Source organism: Euphorbia lathyris, chromosome 6 (assembly GCF_963576675.1).
Source record: "Euphorbia lathyris chromosome 6, ddEupLath1.1, whole genome shotgun sequence".
Lineage (NCBI taxonomy): Eukaryota > Viridiplantae > Streptophyta > Magnoliopsida > Malpighiales > Euphorbiaceae > Euphorbia > Euphorbia lathyris.
In genome coordinates this window covers 53637971-53650774 of record NC_088915.1, presented here as the reverse complement: position 1 = coordinate 53650774, position 12804 = coordinate 53637971, and the positions used below count along the sequence as shown (strand labels likewise).

The 12804-nt window shown below is 33.0% G+C and overlaps 1 long non-coding RNA gene across 1 annotated transcript; it reads right to left on the bottom strand.

Annotated features, from left to right (window-relative positions):
• Window positions 1–10906: 10906 nt before the first annotated feature.
• Window positions 10907–12581, bottom strand: LOC136231885 (uncharacterized). The gene is made up of 2 exons (XR_010690169.1): window positions 12139–12581; window positions 10907–11373 (listed from the first exon to the last, which is right to left on the bottom strand). It is a non-coding gene; the product is annotated as an uncharacterized lncRNA (long non-coding RNA).
• Between the last annotated feature and the right edge of the window lie 223 nt (window positions 12582–12804).

Sequence of the window (12804 nt, the reverse complement as noted above, 5' to 3'; positions counted from 1 at the left end):
CGCATCCAGAACCGCAGTCGCTATATCTTCATCACTAGCCCCGCACCGCTGAGAAGGGGTAGGAAATGGGAGTTGCCCTGGGATAGATTAGAAAAAGCCTAATTGACGTGCCCAAATACATGGCGCATACAAGGTCAAACCAGGGTTTGATGAGCGAGAGATTCTGTTTCGGTTCACCCCATGGTGTAACCGACGTGTCGCACATACCGTCATCCACCATTCAGCCCCTTCATGGGGGGGCAGCAGACAAATAAGAGCGAGCCCAAGATGGTAGACACGAGTTATTCTTTTCCCAAAAAAGAAACAGCGTGTTATCAGTAGATGGCACCAAAGTACGAAGAAATCTCACAACTACACTGACAGCCAAACTCGAAGAGCTGTAGCAAAGGTCCACGCCAAGATGCCCCAAAGTCTCCATCGACGATGCGGTAGCCAAATGAGGAAAATAGATAAAAAGCCACAGCTGCAACAGCCACAAACCACCTCTAGGTTTTATGAATGGCCTATCCTCAACAGTGAGAGCCAGGCGATGGAATGTTGAGGCCAACAACATGGTGCCAAGAGCTAAACGACGGCCCGAAGCCAGAGCCTTAGCAATGATCAATATTTTTGCAGTAGGCCTGAGGCCTTACGGCTCAAAGATATAATTGCTAAGCATCATCCACAGAAAATGCACATGATCCTCATCATCCAATTCCCTCTTGTCCAATTTCCTTCTGATCATTTGGACATACGTCCCAGCCTCTTTGGATAAGATAGCCTTCACTTCAGGAAATGCATTCATCTCAACACAACTCGGGACCTCCTCTCCGATAATAGGCAACCCCGTCAAAGCCACTACATCACGTAAGGTGATAGACATGGGATCCAGTGGAAGGATCAACGAATTACACACCGGCGACCAATAATTCAGCACCCCCTCCAGTACATTCACACAAGGAGTAATTTCATGACGGGTCAGACGAATAAAATCCCTAATGCCAACTTGGTTCCAAACACTCTCATATCTCGGCTCTAGGCGATCTACAAGGTCATTCCATCCAATGTAACAGCGAGGAAATATCAGCCCTTTCTTACTTGCAGGGAATGGATAAGTTTTTCTATGGAGGGCCAATTCGGTAGAACTGCTCATGGGATATGGGGGCAAAGGGGAATTATTCGCAGCAACAGGGCTAATAGTAAAGACACTATCCTGAAATTGAAGTATAAACACGATCAATTAAAGCCTATCGATGCTACCTTCAAACACATGATCAGGAAATTGCAAAGTTCATTGAAAATTACCTCCTGCAAGCCAAGTGTTATGCCCAAGCGAGAATCAGCGCGAATGGTGTCAGAATAGGAACACGCAGCTGAGACAGACAGACACGAAATTTCAGCAATACAATCCCATTCACACATGGTAGTTCTAAAAATTCTCACATTAAATTTCAATTCAATTTATCAGCTTTTCAATGAATATAATTCTACATATACAAAAGCAAAAGAAACAGAGAAAGAAATATAGAAGGAAAATAGCTTGCATACCCATGTTTGAAAAGATTGAGAGCTTGATTCCGAATGCTTCTTGAGCTTTGGGGAAAGAAAATGGTAGAAACAAAAATAACAAAAGAGGAAGAAGAGTTGTAGATTGATTAAGATAGAGAGAGTTCCTAGGCAATTCAAATTCTAAAAATCCTGCAGGATTCTCTCTCTATTATCTTGATAATGATAAAAAAAAAGAGAGAAAAAGATATTTAATAAAACTTCTTTTATGCATAAATTTTATTTTTGTTAATTAATTTATGCACAAAAGAGGGGGGCAATTGTTGGCCCAAAGGCGTTTTAGGATCAGGAGCACGTTTACGCGGGGCGTGCATTTCCATACGCAGGGCGTATACCGCGCATCCGAAGACGTTCCACTTCAGAGACTCGTTTACGCGGGACGTACCCTTCCATACGCCACGCGTAAACGTCATCGACAGAACGCGCAAGCTTTAGAAGCCCTGATACGCAGGGCGTAACTGACTTTACGCGGGGCGTATCCTCTCTTCCGGGAGCAGTTGGAAGCAGTCAACAGCAGTTAGTGGGAGTTGAAGAAGTTAAGTTAGTTGGTGATGTGGCAAGTTAGTGGGAGAGAATTTCAAGGGGTAGTTGGTGAATAATTACCAAAATGCCACTTGATAATTACCAAAATGCCACTCCAAAATACTATAAATAGACTCCCTCCCCTTCATAAAAAAATACTGAATCCAACACAACAAAACTCCTTCCTAAGGTCCCTTCCAATGCTCTCTAGTTCTTAGTTCTAGTTCTTAGTTCTTAAGTCCCTTTGTTCTTAGTTCTTCAAGTTCTTTCTTTCGTTCTTCGTTTTTCTTAGCTTCGATTCCTCTTTTAGCTCTTCTTTAGCTCCAATTAAAGTTCTAATAGCCTCTTTCCAAGTTTTTCTAATTCAATTTAGTATTCCAAGTCTTTAATTTGCTCAATTCCTAGCCAGAGCTCTGTTTTCAAATCGATTTTCCAGATTCGTCCAATTACTTTCAAAGCCCGATTGCGTCTATTTAAAGTCATTTTTTGCTTTCAATCCCTTCGAAAAAGTTGTTCCTGACGTCTTGAAGTTCAATCTCGTATATTTATTTGCCCAATTTCGTGCCCATAAACTCTATTTACAAGCCGATCTGTCCAGCCCAAATCCTTTTAGACATTCTGTTTCCAGAATTTTCCAGATTCGTCCAGTTATTTTCAACTCCCAATTTCGTCTACTTAGCATCCGTTTTAGCCTTCGATCCCTTATAGAAGTTTGTTCCTGACCTCCTGAAGTTAAATTTAGCCTATTTACTCGTCCAATTCCGTATTCTTAAGCATCCAAACGAGCCTCCCGAAGTTGAGAGTTAAATCTGCCCCATTTGTCTACCAACGTTTTGCCATTGCCAAGATCATATACCGTACGGGCCCGACCGGTTGCAGCTCTCCAAGGACCTCGCACCGACACCAAAATTCAACATCAATCCGAGATAGCTATTGTGGCTCCGAGTTTGTTGTTGAATTCCAATTTATTTCAATTGCATTTCAATTCCTTGTATTTGATTTGTTCTTCCAATTCAATTGAATTAGCTATATGTTTAGTATAGAAGTTCTTCAATTGTAATTCATTTTCAATTTCATGCTTACCTCAAACACATGTATTCAAACCTTGATTTACATCAATAAAATACCGATTTTTCACCAAATCTCGTGTTAATTTCGCACCTTCAATTTCTTTACTTTTCCCGTCTTCAATCTATACGCTTAGCTTAAATAAAAAACAATTTATCTCGCAAAGTTTCTATAACGGCGCGAGAGACCCAAGAGGGACTTTTTCAATCCTTGCGTCCCTCGCCAATCGTTTTGTTTAGAATTCAAGTTTTGGCGCGCAAATTCCATAAACTTAACCATTTTAATTGAGAAGTAATCTTCTCTGGCACGCCCGCACCCTAACCACACGTGACAAGGTTGAAAATTAGCATATTTCGAAAATATCGCTAACAGTGACTAATTAAAAAAATACGTTATATTGAGTTGTAGGTAATTTTCTAAGGGTCCGTTTGGTATGCCGTAATGCAATGTAATGTAATCAAGGTCGTAATGTAATCAAAGTTGTAATGTAATGGAATGGAATAGTGATTCTATAACCATGTTTGGTTGAGAATTATGATGTAATTTAATAACCATTACAATACTTATATTTTTCTAATTAAATGCAATCATAAAATTTTATTTACATAATTAAAATCAACGAAAAACATGAAAAATATGAAAAATGGAATCGAAATCAAATACAAAATTAGATTAACCGAAATCAATAAATTAGTATATAGTTTTTCACTTTTTCATATTTTTTTACATTTTTCTCGTTTCTTTTAATTTCTATTTTCAATATTTTTCACCGTTTTTCTATTTTCTCATTTTTCCGGTTTTACATTTTTTTTTTCATTTTTCGCATTTTTTTGGTTTTTCATTTTTCTCGTTTTCAATTTTCATGTTTTTCTACTTTTTGCGTTTTTGACAAGAATGAGAGGTGAGATTTGAGAAATGAGAAGTTAGATGACAATGTAATGAGAATTCAAGTCATTTTTCTATATAATGGGGATTACAAGATTTTTTCAACAAAATTTAACTCAAGGTTTTCTCATTCCATTACAATCAAATTGTAAAATGCAACCAAACATGGTAATGAGCCTTCAATGTAATGGTCATTCCATTATGAAGGTCATTACATCTTACCAAACGACACCTAAGTGTTTTTTGTAAACGAAGATGATGATTCTGCTCAATTCAAATTTGATTGTTAATGACCTAAAAGATAATAAATTCTAAAAATTTGATAATATATTAAACATATTTGTTTTATCTACTATTTGTTGTTGGAAAAAAAATGTTTTTCTAAAAGTACCTTAAAATAATAATTTTTAAAAAATGTGATTTTATGATAAATATGATACTAAATAAATGGAATTTTCAATTTTGAGGCACAATTCTTATTTTGAAAAAAAAAAAACCCCATAAGACAATCCGTAAATCAATCTAACTAGGTAGTTTTTTTTTTTTTAATTGACCATAGTCTTAAAGTTATAATTGAGGACAACTCAATATTTGTACCCAAAACTAGAGGTGCACATGGTCGGTTAACCAATCCATTAACAAAAACCATTAACCAGTCCATTTAATTCGATTAACTATATTTCAGTTAGTTTATTACTTCGGTCGGTTAACCTATATTTCGATCGGTTAACAATTAGTGACTTTTCGTACCAAATATCACTTTAAAATAAATATATAACTATTTAAATATTAAATAAAAATATTGAACTTCAAATTTAATTAACAAAATCGCCAAAACAAATAAATTTTACGTTATTTTAATATTTTTAACTTAAAAATTAAATATAAATATGTATACTTATATATTTAATACATAATTAGTTTTACAAGTTATTTAATTATCAATATATAAGTATACATATTTATATTGAATTTTTAAGTTAAAAATATTAAAATAACTTAAAATTTATTTGTTTTGACGATTTTGTTAATTAAATTTGAAGTTAAATATTTTTATTTAATATTTAAATAGTTATATATTTATTTTAAATAGTTATATATTTATTCAATATAAATATGTATATTTATATATTGATAATTAAATTTCTAGATATATTTATATTAGTTTTATATGTATCAATACATAATTGGTTTATTTTTCGGTTTCGGTTAACCATCGGTTGTTGAAATGAAAAACCGTAAACTAGTCCACCGATTATAGTTAACCTATTTTTCAGTTCGGTTTCGGTTTCGGAAATCGATTTTCCGGTTAGTTATGTGCAGCCCTACCCAAAACCTTTTATTTAGTTCGTTTACCAAATAGATTTTTCAAGTACTTAGTTTTTTTTTAAAAAAAGTGGACTGAACTTTTCCAAAATAGTGAAAGACCAAATCAAATGTCATTAATTATAGAATAAGGTCATATTCAAAATTTTCAGAAAAAAAAGGCCATTCAAAATGAATCAAAATCATTTTACAAATTGTCTGAATAAAGAATATAAAAGACTGGTATCCAAACAAGACGGAATTAAATATTCTCTTCATTTGAATCTTGGGGTTGAAAAGAAAGATCATTAAAATATTTTCACATTATCTGAAGTTAGGATTAGATTTTTCTTAACCATAAGATGAAGGAGTTCTTACTCAGTTCATATTTAGGCACGTGTATTGTGATCCACTAAATAAATAAAACAGTGAAACCTCTTATAATATGTGTGTCCATATTACACATGTCAAAATATATATAGAAAGTCATCCATTTGACATGAAAAACCAGATTCTTCTAATAATTTCATCAGTTGAAGATTGTGTTAAAAGGAATAATATTATTTTAAATTATAAAAAACGATTAGATGCATGTAATTATTTGTTAAGAATTGAATTAAAACATGTTTCAGAATTTTTTTTTCACAAATTAACTCAGAACATAATATTTAAGAGAAGAAATATTAGGAAATGTTTGATTGCTGATTTTTTACCTTTTGTTTGCATTTTCACTTCGAAAATGAGAATTTTAGTTGTTCGGTTAGACACCTCTGTTTGCAATTTACAGCTGAAAAGTACCTTTTTATTAAAAAAAAAAGGAATATCTGCTTTTTTGGAAAAGTAACATTTTCAAACAACAAACAGTAATAGGAAACAACAACAGCAAACAATAGATAAAACAAACGGACCCTTAATTTGAGAATTAGATTACAAGATCTGTGACACACTCACCAAACCCTTTATTTGTTAACGAACTTTCTCTTGCCAGATATTATAATGAAAGTTATTATTGAATCTTAACTACTAGCTTCAATGTATGGTAGAGATTATAATAAAAGCGATTATTAAGATTAAACTATAGTAGGATATTAAATGTAATTTAGAAAATAGGTGGAGGGTAGTTTAGATTTTCTATAGTTATTGTATAAATAGTTAAATGCTATTAGTTTTAGCGTTTAATTTTTCAGTTCATCAACTTAGTTATTTCTCCGTTTTCATCAATACAAAATTCTCTCTAGAATCCTTTTTCAATTTGTTCATTCTCTAGAGTTATTATAGTATCAGAGCACTTCCGTGCATCACCTCTTCAGATCTAGTGATATTTTCAGTCTGATTTCATCTTCCAAAGAGGGATTCATTTTTTTATTTTCGTTTTAATTTTTCTTGTAACGATTTCACTTTCTTTTCTTGTTTTCTCGTTTTCATTCTTCTTCTTGTTCGGTTAATAGTTTTCCATGGCATCTATTAGTACTTAATCAACCACTGATACGAATCCGGCTACAGATCCATCTTAGAGTCCTTTCAGTCTTTTTATTTGCATCCTAGAGAGAATCTAAGCTTAGTGTTGGTACCGCAACCGTTGATTGGAGATAATTTTCATTCTTGGAGTCACGAGTTTAAGTGAGGTCTTCGACCAAAAATAAGTTGTGTTTCATTAATGGATCTTTGGAATTTCCAACTACAGATGACTCAACACTAGTAACTTGGGAACATTGTAACACAATGGTCTTCTCCTGGATTTGTAGGCCAGTTTTACCTTATATAGTTTCTAGCAATCAATGGTTTGACAATTGTGTGGCTACATAAGGGAATTTGGATGCATGGTTTGACAATTGTAACACAATGGTCTTCCCCTGGATTTTCATACTTTTATTTAATATGGTTATAGGGATAAGGTTAAAATTTTCTCCTAACATTTTGGGGAAGTGTAGATATATTCCTAATATACGGAATAATATATGTACCGTTCACGCTTGCAAGCAAGATCAAATATACTGATATCTAATATCTAATGTAAAATTTGAACATAGTGGTTTGCCTATTATATTGGATTTAGAAAAGAAGTTTGTGGATAAATTAAACCAATTTCGTGCATTTTAATAGGGTGTTTGCAACCTTTTGGATACATGGATAATGTTTTTTTTTGTGATCAACTTATATGTGACAGACTTAGTTATTGATATTTTGACAGGTTGTTTGCAACTATGTTAGTAATACAATAAATATTTTAGAAATAATTGATATTTGGAAAGTTCGACATGACAGTTAAATATAGTAAAATAAATCCGTTCTAATTTTTCATTGAGTATGAATTGACGTTGTTTGAAAATATTATGGATAAATTTGTATCATTTTATATATTAAAAATAAATCTAAACTTTTCCAAAATGGGTAAGAGTAAATTTGTACCTTACCTCATATTTATATTATCCAAAACATTACAATACTAAAAACTACTACTCATTTTTTTCATAAGAGATATATTTCTTAGATTTTTTGTTGTTTTATAATACAAGTTGATGTATACTGGATATGTCTTTATTTAAATTACTTTATTTATTTATTTTGGAAATAAATAATGGATGTAATCAATAAAAAAATAACAAAACCTTTTAATTAAAACAAATAATATTTCTTAATTGGTGTGCATTTTTCTAGAAAGATAATTATTGTAAAACAATAGAATACTATTTAATTAAAATAAGAAAAAGTAAAAAAAATTACTCCATGCATGTTGTAGGGTTCTTACTCTATAATATATTGAGAAATACATAAATATTATTTCCCTCTAATTAGAATGCTACTATAATTTCTTTCATGCATTAATGTATAAATTGGACATCCGTGCATTGCACGTGTCTACTGTTAGTATATATATATCGCACATTCCATAAACAACACATAAAACCAATTAAAATATAAAAATAATGTCCCAGAAAGAAAGAAAAACAGGTTTATTAAAATAGAAACTACAATAAAAAGTTAAGAAATTAAAACTTAAAACAAGAAAAAAGTAAACTTAATAATAATGCATAAATGTAATCAGTTCTTCTGTTCTTATTGTTGGCCCTAATGTGAATTCAGCTTCTTTTATGAATGATAATCATCCAATTCCAATTGTTGTGAATTCATCTCGGTTTGATCATCCATCCTCATCCTCAGCCTCCTATGAATGATAATCAGAATCAGTTTTCTCAGGCTCAAATGGATGAACCTTTGTTTCATATCCTCCTATGAATGGATCTTTGTTTCATTCATAGGAGGATGAGCAAACAAAGATACATTCATAGGAGGACGAATGAAACAAAGATCCCCATTGGAGCTGAGAAAACTGATTCTAATTATCATTCATACGAGGCTGAGGATGAGGATGGATGAGCAAACTGAGATAATTCACAACAATTGGAATTGGATGATTATCATTCATAAACGAAGGTGAATTCACATTAGATCCAACAATCATTGCCAATATCTTTGAATTTATGGGGTGTCTTTGCCTTCTGCTTCAGCCAGACAAAAGCCAATGAGATATTGGAGCCGCAAGAGGCCTTTTGGGAGATTGATTTGGTCGACAAGAAATAATTCTAACACATGAGATAAACAATTCAATGAAAACTTCATACTAATAAAAAGAAGAAAGATTAACATAATGTCTAAATAATTTTCAAATTCAAAACTGGTTTAACCCTAGAATAACATACATTATAAGTCTAAATAGTATTTGCAACATTTTATGTCATAAAAAATATGTATTGTTACTAGATGAGAACGAACCTCATCTCTTACAGTATATGATGTCTACTCAAACTATTTGTGACATACACCGCAGAAACACACAAACACTACAAAAAAAAAAAACAATCTTTTACAATAGATATTTCTACTGTAGCGAGGGTTTCGCTATAAATATTATGACGGTTTTAAAAACCGTCAGAAAATGTGTTGTTAATGCCGTTGTTGCTACATTTAGCGACAGTTTAACTAGTGCAAGATGGGATGGGAGAAAGTAAAATAGAAACAAATTCCTAAGAGAATTCAGTTCTGATTACTTGAATGAGCTGTTGTCTAGTAATTTGTCTTCTCTTTAAGTTCATTAATTTTTGCTTGCCTTTCTAGAGTTTTCTGATCCTTGCGCTCACCTACAAGATATATAACTTGATTGAGAATACTAAATGTGCCAGTTCCAGACTCCAATGAAAATGATCATATTGAACTTTTTACATTAAAAACAGAGAAAGGAAATGAAACAAGAAAAATCTTCAAGAAATCAAGTTCTATGGAAGTTTGAGACACTTACAATCTAAGAGATGAAGCTCATAAAAGCCAAATAAGGTGTAGATGATAACCAATTCTCTGTTTATTTGTACCTGCTGCCACTCCATTTTTTAAATCTTTTTCTGAATTGAGAAAAGAGATAAAGATTGGGTGAGGATTTTCCACACTATATATACACCTTTTTACAATGTGTCATTTACTCTTAGATTTTGCCTTTTCAAAATGCAGTCTCGTGGATTCTGCTATCTAGGATGAAACCGATAGCTAGTCCACCTATTTAAAAAAAAAAACCGGTAGGTTAGCTAGCGGTTTCACTATATATATATATATATATATATATATATATATATATATATATATATACACCTTCTATCTTTACCGGTTTCACTATATATTTTTTTAAATAGAAAGTCTTGTGGATTCTGCTATCTATACCGGTTTTAAATTTTAAATTGTAAAGAAAAACCAGTAACGATTTCATTATTATAAATGCAAAATCAGCTAGTTACCAAACTGAATTAGTGAGGCGGGTTGTGTATATACTTGGTAAAGATTGATTAAAGAAGAATCCTTCTTTAGACAAAAGAGGTAACTCTATTGGGACTTTAGCCTCTTAATATGGATATTATAGTTTACAAGTTTTCTGTTAACAAATGCACCAGTTTTGTTTTTGATATATTAACTAGTATTATGATCACACATTGCGCGGGGTAATAAATTGTTTATATAGAAATCGAAAATTGTAATATTTTTTAACTACATATCATTGAATATAATGATTGTAGATACCCATTTTTGTCCGGAACATTTTTTAAACTTTAACTGATTATATTTGGAATTCTAACAAATTCGTGAATTATATTAGAAATGCAAACTTTCTATTACAAGTATAATTTATTAAAAAAAATTATATTTTATACCAATTTTTATATCTCGGTATAATTATCAAATTAAATCCGAGATGTGATTCACTGGAATAGAAATATTTTTCAGGTTATAAATTATATTTGAAATATAATTTGTTGTATTCTAAATAAGATTTTTGGAATGGTTATATTTCAAATTCATTAGTTAAATTCAACTTGCATCTAATTAGTTAGAATAATTTTCCAATTTTAATTCATTAATTGTGAAAGTATATTGGAAATCCTTATATTCTAAATATGAAGCTATGATAAAATTAATTCTTAAAGTTATCCATAATTACTTTTTAAGATAATTTTGGTTTGCAAGTCATATTTAGGATATAATTTCCAAAATTAGCTCATAAAAATGAATTAATAAATTGAACTATTGAAAAATGATGGAACAAAAATAAAATGAAGTGCTCTTATTAAGAAAATAAAAATTTACATTGACAAATGCTAATTTATATCTTCATGTTACAGATTTCTCTATCCAAATCCAGCTATTACAAAAACAAGGAGGGAAATACATTCAACAAGGTCAACTTCAGCTTTGATTCAGGAATTCAAAATGAGAAAAGGACAAATTCACAACTCTTGAAAATGGGCATTGTCACAAGGGACAAAGGCACTGCACCTTGAAACTAGCCTTGCATCTTGAAAAGAGGCAATTGTCAAGAAAGACAATTGCACTGCACCTTGAAACCAGCCTTGCATCTTGAAAAGAGGCAATTGTCAAGAAAGACAAGTGCACTGCACCTTGAAACCAGCCACTGCACACATTGGAAAAAATGCAGCAGAAAAAACTCCAGCAAAAAGACAATCCCAGCTGTTGTCTTTAAGCATCTATAAATGGAGGAAGTTGAACCTGTATGAAGGGTGAGAAAAAACATTAGAGCAAAAGAAAAGGGAGGCAGCAAGAACATTAGACCAAAAAGAGCAGAAAAAAGGGAAACGAAACAAGAGAAGAGCAGAGATTAGCAACAACATTAGAACAAAAAACAAAAAAAGAGAAGAGAGAAAAATCACTGTACGAAGGGGAAAAATCACTGTACGAAGGGGAAAAATATCTGTAATCTCAGTGTAAAGGGAGAGCAAAATCAATGTAAACAGGTTGAGCGAAAGAGAGGAGTTCCTCAATCTCTTCTTTACTGCATACAGTAATTAAGAGAAAGAGGAAGCTAATTGTAAACAAAGAAGTTGCATGTAAACAAAGAAGTTCAAGAAATCAAAGAGTCGAACAAGAACATAAACTCAGTTTCATTCCCGAACCAACCCGAGCCAGGATCGAAAACACCCTCCAGAGCCGGTAATGGCTCTGGTTGCATTTCCAAAACTCATTTGAGGGTCCCAAAAGACCCTCCCACACAAAAACCAAGTTGCAGGCCGATAGGAAACAGAGACTAGAACAGGGTGAGAAATCACAAAACTACATAAACATCACAATAACCATCCCAAACCCAAACTCAGGCCAATATAAATAGAAATAATCCCAGAAAATACACATCTCCATCCCAGCAAACAAAACAAACATTTCAAACCAAATCATACGGGATAAAAATTGCAATAGGAACCAAAGATAAGCCGAGATCAGTGAAAGGGAGAGAGAGAGGGCGACAAACCATAATTTTACCTTGCAGGTCGAGTTAGGAGTGGACCGGACCTCCTCAGGCTACTAAATTTCATCATCGGAGGCGGAAATCGCCACCGCTGTCGCCGGAATCAGTCCGACAGAGCCTCCTAAAGGCCCGAAATCGAACAAAAAGCCATAGACCCAAGTTAAGAGAGAAGGCTGGCAGAATCCAAGGCAGGCCGAGCAGAAGACATTTAACCGTGGAAGGCGGCCGACGGCGGTGCTAGACGGAAGCAGCTCGACTAAGGCAGTCGGAGATGACGAATGGCGGCGAAAATAACTGGCAACGGCGGAACGGCGACCGAACGGAGGAGTGAGGTCGCAGACGTCGGAGACGCCACGGTGAAGGCGGAACCTAAGTCGCCGGCAGCCATGGAGGAGAGCTGCGAAGTTTTTTAAGAAAGAGAATGGAGGTGAGCACGAAAATGAGAAGGTATGGTGGCTGCAAAAGAGTGCAGAAATAACCCTAATATCCAAACTTATGTTTTTATATCTCATTATTTTAAATATTTCCCATTGATCCCTATAGTTTTAATTCTCTTCAATTTGATTCTGATTAACCCTTTCTCTCATATCCTAACATCAGCTCAACAAATCTAATTAAAAATACTTCATCCATTTTAATTCATACTAGTATTTTCTTTATATATTTACTTCTATTAATTT